Genomic DNA, 16,955 nt, shown 5'->3' with positions numbered 1-16,955 from the left:
ACCAGGCCTCTGCTTTAATGTTGTTGTTGTTCAGTCACTCAGACTTGTCTGACTCTTTGCGACCCCATGGACTGCATCATGCCAGGCTTTCCTGTCCATCACCAACTCCCAGAGCTTGCTCAAACTCATGTGCATCGAGTCGGTGATGCCGTCCAACCATCTCATCCTCTGTCCTCCCCTTCTCCTCCTGCTTTCAATCTTTCCCAGCATCAGGGTCTTTTCCAATGAGTTAGCTCTTCACATGAGGTGGCCAAAGTATTGGAGTTTCAGCTTCAGCATCAGTCCTTCCAATGAATATTCAGGACTGATTTCCTTTAGGATGGACTGGTTGGATCTCCTTGCAGTCCAAGGGACTCTCAAGAGTCTTCTCCAGCACCACAGTTTGAAAGCTTTAGTGACCTTCCCCAAATCTGAATTGGACCTCTGGGTGATCCTACAGCTCCCAGGTTGCTCTGTCTCATCACATAGTCTCTGAATAGGGGGCCTCACCTGCCCTGCCACACTAGGCAAGGGCCCCAGAAGGGCCAAGTCCTGTCCCTGACACCCAGCCACAGAGCTGAGACCTTGTGCCCTCTCTCGCTCCACGCGCGGCCCACCCTGAATCAGCCTTTGACCTTGCTGCACCTGGCTGGCCATTCTTTCTGGGGCATCACTGGGAGGATCTGGGACCCCAGAACAAGAGGATCAGACAATGCTGGACCCTCTTAGGCTCTCCTGATTCAGTGCTGAGAGACCTTGTCCAGCAGCAAGACTTGTCAGCTCTGTGACTGCCTCACCCCGGTGTCCTGCTCTGGATCTGCAGCCAAGGACAGTGCCAGGCAGGGAGGCCAGCCCCACTCTCAGGAAACCCGGGACGAGGTAGGTGCTGGCCTAGGACCTGCACTGCTCCCAACTCCTTGGTGGCCTTGGCTAGCTCGGCCTCTGGGTACTTCAGCTTTCCCCATCTGTATCGTGTCCCCCGTCCATTAGCTGAAGAGATGGAACTGGGGATCAAATGTCCGATGGAAGGGAGGACTCCAAGATAGGAAGAAGGACCTGGGCGCTGAGCTGGGGTTTGAGCATCAGCATAATTGGGGGTGACCTATGGGCTTGGGGCTGGATCGGCTGCACATGGTTAGGGTCCAGGCCTGTCCTTCTCCCTGCTGTTCCAGGCCACAGAGAAACAACGCTGAGTGCCAGGCACCCTGCCCCCCTCCCTGCACCTCTCACCTGCAGGCAGGTGGAAATGAGTGCGCTCCAGACACTCCATTTCCCAGGAATTTATGGAGGGTTTTATCTTCCTTCCTTGATCACCAGTGAGGGGAAGGAGAGGGCACACTTGGCTCCCTCCCCGCCAGAGGGCCAAGGAACAGCAGCCTGGCCACCCCAGAGCTTGGAAAATACTATCTAAATTCCACCTCGACAGACCACCCCCCACCCCCCATGGGGCTTCGTCAGGGCCCGGCGGGTACGGGAGGGGATGGCAGCCATTTAAGCTGTCACCAGCTCCATCAGAGGATTTAAATCACAGACACAGAGTAACAGCGCTGTAGATTACTGTGCGGGAGCCACGCGGGCACAGCACAGAGGAGGCGGGGTGGAAGGAGGGCGAGGCGGGCAGGGGGAGGGGGAGAGGAGCAAGGAGGTAAGAGCTGAGAGAGGCACCGCCTGGCACCTCAGCTGAGGGGCGCTCTACAGCCAAGGTGGGGCCAGCAGCAGGAAGCGCCGTCACTCAGGCTGGCCCTCCCCCTCAGAAGCCCCTACAACCCCTGGCCTACTCCAGTCCCTCCCACCTCCAGCTGGGTAGCCATCCTGAGTTTCCTCCAAATAATGACTGAGCTCCTGGCTCACGTCTCTCCCAGGCTCCCCGTGGATCTCGCACCACAGCCAGGGGCACCCCAGTGAGTGGGTGGGGGTGGGGGGCCGGGGGCACCTGGCAGGGAGCCTGCCTGCTCCCGCTCACAGGCACCCAGCCATTGTCTTTGATTGCATGGTATTAGCCGTAAATTACAGCCTTTGGGAGGCCGCATGTAAAAATAAAATAAAATAAGTGTCAAAAGACAGAAAATATTGACTTTTCAGGGAGAAGAAAGGATGCTTGGTTAAATTAAAACTTTGAGAGGAAGGAGAGAGTGGGAAGATGGTCCCTAGGATGAGAGAACTGTCCTGGGAGACCATGGTTCGACTGGTCAAACCAACATGCTGGTCCTGGTATCCTGGCCTGATTGTACAGGCCAACGTGGAGGAGACAAAGGCAACATGTGACGGCACTCACTGGAGAGACAACTGACCCATGAGACTCACCAGGAGGGACCCCAGGCACTGATCCACAGGCCCAGGGGCATCTGGGCTCAGGCTGGGGCCTGGTCAGCCAGGAGGGATTCTCCCAGGTGCTGAAGCCCATCTACTAAGCAATCCTTCCCTCCCAGCAGGAGGAGAATCCCAGGCCCCCCTCTCTGCCTGGCTCTGAGGACTGTAGGGTGGCCTACATTAGAGCCTGGCTTGCCCCTACCCATCCAGTTCCTCCCCCTCATCCTCCCACAAACACACCTCTACTGGTCCCCCATTACCTTCTCCCTCTGAGAAAGGCGGGGAGATTTCCCAAGGCCACCTCAGTTAGGGCAGAAATGGTTGAAAGATAAACTGAAGGATGGACAGAGGCCTTGACTACCTGGCTGATTGACTGTGTCCACATAACATTTCTGCAGCAGGCAGGACTTCCTATTGGGGTCTGATAGAGATCCCAGACCCATAGAACCTTAAAGAAGAGGCAGGGAGGACATAAGGTGTCAGGCCCAAGGGGACAGACGGGAGCCCCTGGAAACATGGGGTGATAAGGGCAGGAGTGGCAGAAAGTCTTCCCTTCTGCCCCTCATCACAGATTGCCTAGATCTCCAAGGGGCCCCCTTAAAAAAATCAGCAATTCTGGGACTTCCCTGGTGGTCCAGTGGTTAAGAATCCACCTTGCAATGCCAGGGTTGCAGGTTCGATCCTTGCTTGGGGAACTAAGATCCCACATGCCAAATGGCACAACTCAGCCCACACACCACAACTACTGAGCCCATGCGCCAGAACTAGGGTGCGCGTACACCACAGTGAAAGATTCCTCATGACATGATAAAGATCCTGGGTGCCGCAACTCAGACCCGTTGCAATCAAATAAATACACAGAAGAAATCAGAACAATTCTGAGGCTGCAGCTATTTTTCGAGAGGCTCCTAGACCGCAGGTTGGGGGACTCATTTGTTTCTTCAAAGAGCAAAATTCACCAAAAGGACAACCCACTTTCAGCAACTGCCTCTGGGTCCTTCACTCACCCATCACAGCCTTGGGAAGAGGGAGACCTCAAGCTAGCCCTGCCAGGCTCCCTTTCCTATTCTAAACGGGGTCACAGTTGGGAAATCTGTAGGGTGCATACCATGAGGAACAGAAGAACTGGGAACAACAAGGGCTGGTTAGCTGGACAAGACCTGATCTGCTCCTGCCAGAGGTGAGGGAGAGGTTCCTGGAGGTGAGACATCTCATCACCTGCCTGGACCTCCCTGCTTCCCTCACCTGCAGCCCGCTCCCTGCCGCCCCGCCCCCCCCCACCGCCATCTATCTTCTCCCACTTCTCTAGTTCACTGCCCAGTCCTTCTTGACTTCCAAGTGTGGCAGGAGGGGGCACTGAAGCAGGTTGGTTGGACAGGTCCTGGCATGGCCTGCATCTGACACCTGCTCCCTATCAGAAAGTGGGAACACCTTCTCTGAAAAGGTACTCACCTGACACCAGGTGTCTGGGGTGTAACATGCCTGCCTTCCTCAGTGGGGAGGGTGCAGCCTCTGGTGCCCAGAACCCCCTACCCATCTTCCTGCTCAGTAGACCTGAGGCTGGCCATATCTGCCTCTCCATTAACATCCAAGGCCAAAGCCTACCCCGGGCCTCCTCTTGCCACCTGGGCTCCTCAAGCCTGCAGCCCATGTCCCACCCACCTTGGAAGCTCACACTGGATGACAACTCCATGACTCAGGGGGTGTTGGGGAGGTGAATCCTCGGGGGACCCCTCCTCAGGGCCCACATCCTCCTCAACAAGTCCCCCCACCTCTGGTGTCCTTGAACTCGCCCTCCCCTCTCTGCAGCTGGGCCCCCAGGGTGGCCCTTCTCCCATCCCTCCTCCCTCAGGGTTCCCCATCCCAGAGCCTCTTGGAGTTCCTTCTTTTAAGCCCTCCTGCCTTGAAATCTGCCCCCCACCCCCAAACCAGCCAGGGGCTATGCTGGCTGATTTCACCTTGAAGCTCCCTTATCACAGTCTCCATCTCCTGCTGGCCTTAGCTGGAGCAAAAGTGTTTTCTTTGTGCTTGCCCTGAGCAGTGGGGCCAGAGTGGGTGCAGGGACAGGAATGGGCTATGAAGGGTGGAAATTCAAGTCCTGAGATCCAAGGGTTGCCCCTCGGCTTCCTCTCCCTGCACCCAAACCCTATCCTTGCCCCACCCCCACCCTGGACCCAGGTACAGGCCTGGCCTACCTTGATTTGCCGCTCATGCCCACACTCACTTACCCTTCTCACCCTGGAATGAGCTGTCCTAGCAGACCCCTGGCATGACCCCTCACCCATATGAATGCACTCCTCCAACCCCATGGACTGGGATCCACACAAATGCATGCCCAGATTCCCCTGGACCCCATTTTGCATTTGTGCTCCCCTTGGGCATGCGCACACTCCACCACAGAAACATGTGCCCACTTGCTTGAGCATATACATAACACAGAGCTCCAGAAGGTCAGAGCTCAGAGAAGCCCAGAAGTCCTCCACTCCCCCAACTCAGTTCAGATGCCTTATTGTTCAGATGGGGAAGCAGAGGCCCAGAGGGGTCCAATGGAAGCAAACGTCCTGGGCGGGAGGTGGGTTGCAAAGTCCCAGGGAGGAGTTAGGGGTCCAGCTGGTTTCCCCTAAGCTTTGAAGAGAGGCCTCTCTGCTGGGCCATTCACCTGGGGACATTCTGCCTCCTGCCCAGAGCAATGAAGATCTCAGTGCTCTGCCTGGGGTTCTCCAGGCCCCCTGCCTTCCCCACTCTCCTCTCTATCCCAGTTTTCCTCTCAGAGCCACCTCTCCACCAGGCAAATTGTCTCAGGTCCCAGCCAGGCTCTAGTGTCCCAGTCCAGGACCATGCTCGTGACCTCAGGTGGGTCACCTCACCTCTCTGAACCTCCATTTCCTCAGCAAATAGGGATGAGAGCAGAGCTGACCTCACAACCTCACATGATCTTATGAAGCTGAAAGACTCACCTGGAAGGGACTTAGCACAGAGAACAGGGTCTTGTATGTGGGTGCTCAGTCGTGTCCAATTCTTTGAGACTCCACAGACTGTAGCCCGCCAGGCTCCTCTGTCCATGGGATTTCCCAGGCAAGAATACTGGAGTGGGTTGCCATTTCCTTCTCCAAGGGATCTTCCCAACCCAGGGATTGAACCCAGGTCTCCTGCATTGGCAGGTAGATTCTTTACTGCTGAGCCACCAGGGAATCCCAAACTGATAACAGCCAAGATAATAACAAAACTACCCTTCCCTGCTCACCCCCCCCCCCAGCCCCACCCTTGAGGATCTTTTTCTTCTCTAGCAAACTCCTTGCAAGAGTTGCCTGCACCCCAGCCACCACTTCCTGTCCATGCACAGGCTCCTAAACACGCATGCCCTCCCATAGGAGTGTGCCCCTCAAACCCACATCACCGTCTAGTACTTGCACATGCTCACACACACGCACAGACACCAATGGTAAACAGAATATAATTCATTTGTAAAGGAGACTCCAGTCCTGCCATCCATCTTAAGCTAAAATTCAATACTTCCCGGCGCGGCCCACCAGGTCTTGATGAATGGAGAAGACAATGGCTCCATCCCACGAGCCTCATTCTCTGGAACCACCAGGAGGGGCCTGGTGGGATAGAGGGGTGGAGCAGGGTCCCAGCCATCCAGAGACTTCCAGCAGTCCAGTAAGTAGCCCAGGTGGGGCCAAAGCAGGGACTCCGACTTCAGCCTCCTGTCTCTAGCCTCCCATCGGTTCAGACAGTCCCTCTCTGATTCTGCATTTTTTTTTTTTCCTTACCCTTTTGGAGCCAGTAAAGCCTGACCAGAGGGTTGGCTGAGCCCCGCACCCCCGCCCCCACCTCACTACCTGGATACTAGCCCTTACTTTCATCCCCAGCCTCTCTTCTTCTCTCAGCCTCCCCCTCTGAAACAAAAGCTCCCCTTCTCTGCTTGCATCCACTCCCTTAGAGCCTATTTCCCAGGTACCCCTGACCTTTGCCTAAGCTATTCCCCACCCCAAATTCCCATTCCTTGTCTTCCTAATCTGGAGAAGTTCCCTACAAGTCTCAAAGCCCAGTTGGCTTCCTCCAGGAAGTCAGCCCTGAGCCTCCCTGGAGCAGCCAATTCCCAGGCAGTCCAATTCCCAGGGTGTCCAGAGCCACGAGGTGGGATGGGGTGAGGCGGGCCCACCATGCAAGCCCCTACAGCCCAAGAAACGGGCTCCGATGCAACCCAGACAACCGCGGTGGGACGAGGGGCATGGAAGGAATTTAAGTTCAGCAGCCCGGCCAACGTGAGGTGCCTGGATGTGGCTTTAAAAGGATGATGCCAAGACCTTTCCGCACCCTAATCCTGGGTGAGGAGCCCGGCCTTGGCCCGGGCTGTCAGGGCCCGGCTCGCTCCGGCGGGCGGCGCAGGCTGTGGGACTCGCTGAGCGAACATTCCTCGGCTCGGGGGAGTTTTATGGCCCGCGGTGCTTCCTCCGCAATGGCCTGTGCTGTTTACGAACCCCTCTCCGGCTTGGAAATAGACTGTCTTTCCTGAACGATTTTCTCTTTTCCCATTTACTAAACATTGATTTCCCCCCTCCTGCGCCTCTAATAGAGCAGAAACCAATACGTCTTTGTTTGCTTTTCTCGCGCGTTCGGGGCGCGGGCGGCGGCGGCGGCGGCGGCGGCGGCGGGGCCAGGCTGCAGCTCCGCGCATGTGCGTCGGTGCAGGTGGCGCTGCCCTCCGCCCGCGACCCGGCTGCCCCCGCACCGCTGAGTCGTGCCCGCAGGGTACCAAGTCCGGGACGCCCGGCTGCGTTGCCGGCGCACATCAGGCCCACAGAGTGGATCAGGAGTCTCCGAGGCTGCTGTGAGGACTGGTAACGAGGAGTTATCGGGAAGGCAGCCGGTTCAGTTCGCCTCCCTACTCGTTTCTGATGCAATTCCATCAGCAGTGCCTCACCTCCTCTGGAATCTCCTTTGAAGTCCAGGTGCTTCTGGATCAAGGGCCCATTAGTGCCTGGGGCTGAATTCAGTAGTGGCCAAGTGAGAGTGGGCTATTCATTCCTCTTCCCTTCACGCACTCAGACAGAGAATCTGTTCTGAGCCAGGCCCAGAACTGGGGGCTTGGCAGCGGGGACAGAGAGCAAGACAGGAGTGGTTGCTTTCCATCCCGTCACTGCCCTCCCCCTCACACCACTGAAGCAGTAAGCAGACCAGGGTAGGGAGGAAGGACCACAGCTTGATTCACACATTCCCTAGGACTGGCGGTGCAAGCACTCCCCCTGTGGGGGCCCATATTCCTACCACCAGGGAGATGAGGAGCCTGGCAGACAGAGCCCCTGAGAGATCAGGATTCACAGGTGACCTTGGCGATGTCTTCCTTTTCTGGGCCTCATTGTCTCCATCTGAAACATGGGTCCAACCTCCATTTGAGCTAAAACCACCGACAAAGGCTGGTGCTGCCCATCTCAACCCTCAGGAGCACCAAGCTCACCAGCACCCAGTAACTCACCCCAAAAGGAGCTGCTAAGCCCTGGGTTCAAATTATACTCTGCCCTTATTATCTGTGAGATCTTGGGTACATCTCTTCCCTCTCTGGGGTTGCCGATGGTCCCTACATCATAGGGTGTGCTGAGGATCAAAGGGCTTGAGGACACTCAGCTGCTGAAACCCAGTAATGACCTCACTGGGAGGGCAGAGGGGCTCAGAGAGGGGAAAGTGGGCCTAGGAGGGATGGGGGAAAACAGCGCCTGGCCTCCTTGCCCGCTGGTTATGTGGTTACGTGTCCACCCACAACTCCAGTGAGCCTCGCAGCAACTCTGTGAGGGGCCATACCAAAACTGGTCTATTCCCATTTCATAGGTGAGCCAAGTGGGAGCTCAGAGAAGGGAAGGATCTTGTCAAGATGCACAGCGAGAGAGGGGCAGCCCTTGGACAGTTCTACTGACTAGGTTGGGGATCTGTGGTCATTGGATGGGTCAAGGGGAAGAGAGGGCATATCTCCAGCAGGCATACCTGCTGGGAGCAAAGGCCTGGAGGCAAGAGCATGTGTGACCCAGGCTAGGGAAATGGAAGGTCAGGCTCCATATTGAGGCTTCCCAGGAACTTGGCTGGGGCTCGTCTGTGACCAAGTCAAATGTAGGAGAGACCGCCATGGACTCATGGCTTATGGAGAAGGGAAAACCAGAGGCCTGGTGAGCAGACCCCAGGGAAAGGAACCAGGCCAAGGGAGATGCAAAGAGGGGCCTGGGCAGACTGAGGGGCAAAAGATCAGACTAGGAGACCCACTGACAGACTGGTAAATAGACAAACAGATGGGTAGGTGGAGGGAATGTGTAGATAGATAGTAGACGATGGACAGATGGATAAACAAATGGACAGACCAGTGAACAGACAGTCAGAGAGCGCTGGGTGGGATGCAGCAGAGCCAAGAGGGGGAAGGGCATCCAGGCAGGAGGATGTGTGAACAGTGGGTCGGAGATGAAGCTGAGAGTTACCTCTGGGCCTTGGGCAGTGGGAGAGGAGGCTGGTGTTCCTGTTGTAGTGAATCTCAGAGGCCCAGGGCCAGGAGGAAAGCAGGGTGGGTGGTGAGCTGGGAGCTGGGAGCTGGGAGAGGAGGTCGTTGTATCTGTACCAACCACAGGCAGCCCTCCCACGATAGGACAAAAGCAAGTTCTCAGGCAGATCTGGCCATTCACATCCCCATAGGGTCAACGTGGGCTTCCCTGGTGGCTCAGCAGTCAAGAATCCGCCTGCAATGCAGGTTCCATTCTTGGGTCCCCTGGAGTAGGGAATGGCTACTCCTTCCAGTATTCTTGCTTGGGAAATCCCATAGACAGAGGAGCCTGGTGGGCTCCAGTCCCTGGGGTCCCAAAGCGTTGGACAGGACTAAGCAACTAAACAACAGGATGACTGCACTCACAGCCCGTGCAGTGGTGCCCGTGCAGTGGTGCCCGTGCAGTGGTGCCCACTGTGTGTTTGGAAGATGGCCCCTGATCCAGATGCCCTCTCGGCACCAGGAAACAGCTGTGGGGTCGGCCCCTGGAGCAAGGCTGTGAGCCCCGGGGACCGACTGGGCCAGGTGGCAGGGCAGCCTCAGCAATTCTGAGGAAGCCAGCTGCAGCCACAGTCCAGGGAGCCTCTGCAGGGTCCCGGGCCAATTAGGAAAGAAGGGGAGGCAGCAATAATTAAAAATTAAAAGCCAACAAGACAGCAGTTTAAAAATGGAAGGAGTGAGTAAAAACAATTAGCAGAGATGAGGCAACAGGGCGGGCATGATACAAATGGAGCTGATCACAAAGCGCTAATGACATCGGAAACCTAATTGTTCCAGTGTCAGGACTTCGTGATGAAGCACTGGGCCTGCACCTCTAAACCAGGCCTCGTGCTGTCTGAGGGTCGAGGGACTCCATCACCCTCCACACGGGCGCCTTTCAGAGGGGCCTGAATGGAGGTGTTGGGAGGCAGAGGACGTGGACTGGTGGGGAGGCTTGGAGGCAGGTGGCCGGGGGCCAGCGCTGGGGTGGGGGGGTCAGAGCCAGGAGACTGGAGACCAAAACCTGAGTTCATGAGGAGGGTGGTGGTACTGCCCCCTCAGTTTCCCCACCGGCCAGGCAGCAGCGGTGAAGTCGTTGTCTGCCACAGCACCCCGTTGCCGCGGAGACCAGGCGACCCTCCTGGCAGAGGGAGGCTGAGTCAGTTTGAGTAATGGCGGAGAACGCTGCCGCTGATGGGGAAAAATACATCTTCATAACAGGGTGAACCTTTTGGAAAATGGAATAAGTAAAATAATTGAGAGAAAGAAAATTGAGTTTTTATTGCTTTTTAAGTGTTTAAGTGGAGGTTTCATTTAGGGAAATTATCGTTGCTTTTATTTTTAGCCACCCAGTGGGATGGGGTGGGGTGGTCTGGGGGAGCTTTGATTCAGGGTGGGGCTTCAGTCTCCCCCCACTCCTAGGAGCCGCAGGGGCAGCTGCCTCTCACAAAAGAGAGGAGGCTGAAACGGAAGTCTCAGTGGAGGTTCTGGATTCGGCCTGCCTCCTATCTCTCTTGGGTCCATCAGGCTGACCATGCGCCTCCTCTCTTGTTTGTCCCCTGACGTCTTTGAACACCACCGTTCACCTCCAACACCCTCTCAAGTGGGCCTGGAGCCTCCCCTGAGCCTCCAGACACTCCCCTTGTCATTTCCGGCCTCTCCTGACTGGTTCTGAGTTTCTTATCCCAGTCCTACATGGCAGCACAGTGAGGGAGGAGAAAGGGGCTTGGTGAAGCCTTAATGACTCATCTGCTCCATGTGGGGAAGGGGCAGGTATTGGGGAGGGACTCAGATTGTCTGTGGACCCAGCCTCCACATGGGTCTTCCCATCTCCGCCCTGTTCAAAACCATCTCTGGCTCCCTACAGTCCTCAGGACCAGCCCAAGCTCCTTAGCGGGCCCCCAGGCCCACCCTCTCCCGCCACACCAGCTGCCCCAGCCCCAAGCCCACGCCCTGATCCTGGCCCCTCGTCTGCACAGATATACAAGGTGCTATCTCTCGGGGTTGGGGGATGGTTCTCATCTGCCAGGTGCCCCTGCTGACCCCCATGCCCACTCCTGTCCTTGGATAATCGCTCTTATTCTCCAGCCTTAGCTCGGGGGTGACCACCTCTAGGAAGCCTTCTGTGCCTCTCCCCTGGAGCCAGACTCCTTCGGTTTCCTTTGCAGCTGTGGGATGCTGATCCATGTACCCACTGTCTCCCGCTCTACTCTGCCCCCTCAAGGGTAGACGGTGAATTATTCCTCTCCATGTCTGTCTTGCCAAACCCTAAGCCTGGGGTTTAGTGTGTGCTCAGCATACATCACTGAATTAATGAATGAATGAATGACTTTCCAGTGACAGGGGCTTCCACACACAGGGCCAGTTCTCTGCTGTACAAGCTGTGGTGAGTCCAAACGAGCTCCTAGGCACCTTCAGATCAGATCAGATCAGTCGCTCAGTCGTGTCCGACTCTTTGCGACCCCATGAATTACAGCACGCCAGGCTTCCCTGTCCATCACCATGGCATCTGGTCCCACCACTTCATGGGAAATAGATGGGTAAACAGTGGAAACAGTGTCAGACTTTACTTTTCTGGGCTCCCAGATTTCACCAACTCCCAGAGTTCACTCAAACTCATGTCCTTCGAGTCGATGTTGCCATCCAGCCATCTCATTCTCTGTCATCCCCTTCTCCTCCTGCCCCCAATCCCTCCCAGCATCAGAGTCTTTTCCAATGAGTCAACTCTTCGCATGAGGTGGCCAAAGTACTGGAGTTTCAGCTTTACCATCGTTCCTTCCAAAGAAATCCCAGGGCTGATCTCCTTCAGAATGGACTGGTTGGATCTCCTTGCAGTCCAAGGGACTCTCAAGAGTCCTCTCCAACACCACAGTTCAAAAGCATCAATTCTTCGGTGCTCAGCCTTCTTCACAGTCCAACTCTCACATCCATACATGACCACTGGAAAAACCATCGCCTTGACTAGACGGACCTTTGTTGGCTCTGCCCCTATCATTCCCTGCCTCCAGGTATTTATCCTTTATGCTTAAAGGGGGTTAAGGGCCAACAAACTTATCATTAACTGCTTTCTGCTGAGATAGGATGTAGGCCTCCCTGGGGAAAAAGTGTAAGCCCTGACTGAGTCTTCCTTCACTTTTGGGAGAACTGTAATGCTGACTCTGGTTGTGTGTGTGTTAGTCACTCAGTCATTTCCGACTTGTGAACCCATGGACTGTAGCCCACCAGGCTCCTCTGTCCATGGAATTCTCCAAAATACTGGAGCGGGTTGCCATTTCCTACTCCCGGGGATCTTCCCGAGCCAGTGATTGAACCAGAGTCTCCCGCATTGCAGGCAGACTCTTTACTGACTGAGTACTATTCTCTTAGCCCTTGTGGGTGTTAAACATCAGAGAATGAGTTTATAGAAGATACAAATGAAAATAATTAAAGCAATTGACATTAAAAGAGTTATTAAAAGAGATTGCAGCCACAGTTTTGGAGACCCAAACAATATTTTCCAAACAGTTTCCATATCTAGAGAGGGTTACTTGAAGCCTCACTTGTTTGCTTTTGGCTAGGCCCAGAACCTTACTATTTTATAGTTCAGGTTTTATACTTCAGAGTCTTTTAATTATAGATTTAGTCTTGTTATTTTAAACAAGTTTTTTGTTCACATCATTTAGTTATAAGGGTGGCTTCCTTGTCCTTCAAGAAACAGTTCAGTTCACTTCAGTCCCTCAGCTGTGTCCAACTCTTTGCGACCCCATGAATCGCAGCACACCAGGCCTCCCTGTCCATCACCAACTCCCGGAGTTTACTCAGACTTATGTCCATCGAGTCGGTGATGCCATCCAGCCATCTCATCCTCTGTCGTCCCCTTCTCCTCCTGCCCCCTATCCCTCCCAGCATCAGAGTCTTTTCCAATGAGTCAACTCTTCGCATGAGGTGGCCAAAGTACTGGAGTTTCAGCTTTACCATCGTTCCTTCCAAAGAATACCCAGAACTGATCTCCTTTAGAATGGACTGGTTGGATCTCCTTGCAGTACAAGGGACCCTCAAGGGTCTTCTCCAACACCACAGTTCAAAAGCATCAATTCTTCAGCGCTCAGCTTTCTTCACAGTCCAACTCTCACATCCATACATGACCACTGGAAAAACCATAGCCTTGACTAGACAGACCTTTGTTGGCAAAGTAATGTCTCTGCTTTTGAATATGCTATCTAGGTTGGTCATAACTTTCCTTCCAAGGAGTAAGCGTCTTTTAATTTCATGGCTGCAGTCACCATCTGCAGTGATTTTGGAGCCCAGAAAAGTAAAGTCTGACACTGTTTCCACTGTTTACCCATCTATTTCCCATGAAGTGGTGGGACCAGATGCCATGATGTTCGTTTTCTGAATGTTGAGCTTTAAGCCAACATTTTCACTCTCCACTTTCACTTTCATCAAGAGGCTTTTGAGTTCCTCTTCACTTTCTGCCATAAGGGTGGTGTCATCTGCATATCTGAGGTTATTGATATTTCTCCTGGCAATCTTGATTCCAGTTTGTGTGTTTCTTCCAGTCCAGCGTTTCTCATGATGTACTCTGCATATAAGTTAAATAAACAGGGTGACAATATACAGCCTTGACGAACTCCTTTTCCTATTTGGAACCAGTCTGTTGTTCCATGTCCAGTTCTAACTGTTGCTTCCTGACCTGCATACAAATTTCTCAAGAGGCAGACCTTGGCAGAGCCCAATTAAGCACTGTCAAGGGACCAGGACATGAGGTGTCCTGGAGGCTGGGTGATAGATCTCCATCCCAACGACTGGCCCTGCTCCACCGGGAGAGGACCCCAGGAAGCTGGAGGACACGAACACTTCCTTGAGCTCACCTTGGGCCTCCTTTCCACCCTGTCCCTTCTGTCTGCCACCACCCAGTCCTGGTTTGGTCCCTTTGGTTGGTGACCTCGGTCAGAGCTCCCCTCCCCTCCCCTTAGCTTCTGCTCTTCTCCCCAGGGTGCACCCCACAGCCTTCATCTCTGGCAGCCACCCTCTCCCACCCAGCCTCACCAGCTCTCCATCCCCTCCCCATGCAGCCTCCGCAGCCTCCATTTCCCACAGCCCTGCCATCCCTCAGCCGGCACGGCTGCTTTCCTCCAAGAAGTTAAGTTGAATTGATCTGCTGTTTAATGACCTGATGTGTTCATTGCCCACGTGGCCCGTTGGCAGAGGCGGTTGAGATGGTGGGCAGGCGGACAGCTGGGGTGTCTCAGTGGCTGGGTGGACACCTGCGTGCCCACCTGGGAGCGCAGCAGTGCAGGTGTGTTTCCTGGAGAGGCCAGGGCAGCAGGAAAGGAGTGCACCCACCCACCCACCATGCATTCACACACACACACACACACGCGCACACACACACACATGTACACATGCACACACACGCACACACACATGCGCACACGTACACACACATGCGCACACACACACACGCGCACACACACCTTGGGGAGCCTCCACATGCATAAACACATGCACACAGTCACGTCTCCACGCCCGCACAAGCTTACTGTGCTTCCAGCTGCAGCGAATAGCTGTATTACCGCCTCTCCTGGCCCTGGCATTCAAGGCCTCCGTGACCAAGCCTCAGCAGACCACTCCAGCCACATCTCCTCAAGATGCCTCTGGGCACAGAGGAGGGGAGGCACTCCATCTCTGTCTATTTGTCTGTCTGTGTCTGTAGAGGTGTCTGCCAATTTGGGGAAGCCTCCGGGGCAGACACTCGGAGCTCCTTGTATGGGCACCTTCTCTCTGAGCTTGAGATGGGGTGCACCATCACCCCCTCCGAGACAGAGCTCCAAGGAAGAGCCCTCACTGAGCACCATCGTGAGTGGCGCTTTCACAGCACTGCTGCCTCTGGTCCTCGACCCCGTCCTAGTCACCCACGGGTCCCTGCCTGCACACCTTCCATCCCACCTCCTCTCACTTACAAGGAGTGAGGTCCCTGGGGAGGGCCCTTTCAAGCCCAGCCTGTCTAATTCCTTCCAGTGTTTCCTGGCTGTTTGACAGGATGGAGTTTTGTAAATCCCAGTGGCATCTCTTCTCTGGGCCAGGCAGGAGCCGGTGGTGGGCAGAAGAATGGGCATCTCTGTCTTTGTCGCCCACTGCTGGCCCGGGTTCATTTTGCCACATTCAGCTGTCACACTCTGATCCTGCCTCCTGTGGTCAAAGCCCGTGTGCCAGGCAACTCCTCAGGTCCTCACAGGCCCTGCTGCTAAGGTGTGCCTCATGACCCCATTTTACAGATTGGGGAGAGGGAGACTTTGAGAATTTAAGCAACTTGCTCTTGATGGAGCTCACAGGTGAGAAGTGGCTGACAGAGGAACTGACCCTGGCGCGGGTCATCAACTGGGCTGGCTCATACCCCACACCTTCCATTCAGATGGGAAGATGGCAGCCCTGAGGCCGAGAATCCAAGCCCTGGGCCCTGCAGGTATGGGACTCAGTGCCTGGTGTTCTTCTGTAACTAGATGAAACACTGAAGATTCCCTGAGGATCAAACTCCAGATTGCAGGGAGCCTGTGGAGGCTGCTGGGGTGGGACACAAACGCTTCCAGCAGCAGAGTTCCTATTTGCATCTTGTCATGTGTTCATTCCCAGCCCCTCCTAGCTCCACAATGAAACAGCTCCCGGGGACCTCTCTTTGTGGGGTGTCATTAGCTGTTCCTCCTCTTTGGAGAGAAGTGGGCCAAGGGATTTCTGAAGGCTGACCTTGGATGAATGAGTACAGTGGCCACTGTCCACAGCACCCCCCCCCCAACTCCTTTTTGTCTCTAATAGAGGGTATGGGGAGGAGGGAGAGGAAGGGAAGGGGGAGGAGGGACAAGGTAGGGAGGAGGGGAGGGGGAGGGAAAGGAGGATGGTGCAGGGAGGAAGGGGAGAGGGAGGGGAGGACACACACATGCTGACCTGCAGAGAGGCTGGCAGGAGGGGGAGGCAGGCCGCAGGGGAGTCAGTGATGGCTGCAGGAGACAGATAAGGTTGGGGAGAAAGACACGCTCCACTGATGGGAGCGCAGGGATTAGGGGCTCCAAGGGCCTGTCCTATGCCTTTGAGTGGAAACTCGGGAAGAAAGGAAGCTGCCCTAATGAGAAGGGAGGAGAGAGAAGAGCGATCCCATTTCAGGGGACCCCGGTGCTGTTTGGGAGCGATGAAAAGACCCCACTCCCACTCCTCCTCGGCTGGCTGTGTGGAGAACCATCTGAACAGGGGGCCCAGGGCTCTGGCCTGGGCAGGGCAGCGTGGAAGATCTCCTGAGCTCAGGGCGCTCCCCCAACCAAAGAAGACAAGCCATGGCGATGGCCCACGCTCCACACGCCAAGCCGACATGCCTGTAACCTGGCAGGCGTGCTTGCCAGCCCAGTGGCAAGGGGGGACTGTGCCTGCCCTGGTGGAGCCTGGCTACCCTTCACACATGTGTGCTGTCCGGCCATGTGCCCACACACTCATGGTCGGGCAGGTCTCTGGGATTCCTATACTCCGCTTGGTGCCTGTGGCCTCTCACCTGGCGTAGGTGGAGGCTTGCCCAAACCAGCCGGGCTGGGTCCCAGGCCAAGTGAGGCAAAAGCCTTGCATGGCATGCTGTCATTCACAGGGCTAGATTCGGAGGACATCTCATGTCCTCAGCCCCTGAGGAAGGATGAGGCTGGCCCCTTGTGGAGGTCCCTGGGCTCCCAGACCCTCCTGTTGGGCTCCCTGAGTTTGCTCTGGTCATGGGGCTGGGCCTGGAGCCAAGTCCCTCCTGGCCAGGGGAGCACAGCTCTGCGTGTGTGTGTGGGTGGAGATGGGCCTCTGGCCTCAGTCGCTGTGCTGTGTCCAGTTCCTCACCCATGTGGGCAGGCAGAGGGCACTCACAGATGTCAGCGTGCATGCATCCTGAGCTGTTAGAAGTTGGGGCTCCCAGGGGCTCGGTGGGAAGGGGTTCCCCTTCTAGGTCCCTGTAGAACTGTGAGGGACCTACCTGAGGTGGCCTCATCCCAAGGGAGGAGTCCAGCTGATGAGAATGCAAGTCAGGGAAGGATTGCTTCGTGTCAGTTCCGTGGGATGGAGATAGGACAGGTTGGCCCAGAGCCTGTCTGCTGGGAGCGGCTGATGGAGATAAATGGTTCCTGTCCTGGGTGGGGGTCAGGACTGGGTCAGGCGGCCTTGAGTC

This window comes from Bos indicus, chromosome 22 (assembly GCF_029378745.1).
Source record: "Bos indicus isolate NIAB-ARS_2022 breed Sahiwal x Tharparkar chromosome 22, NIAB-ARS_B.indTharparkar_mat_pri_1.0, whole genome shotgun sequence".
In the NCBI taxonomy this organism is placed as follows: domain Eukaryota; kingdom Metazoa; phylum Chordata; class Mammalia; order Artiodactyla; family Bovidae; genus Bos; species Bos indicus.
This window is presented reverse-complemented; position numbering follows the sequence as displayed.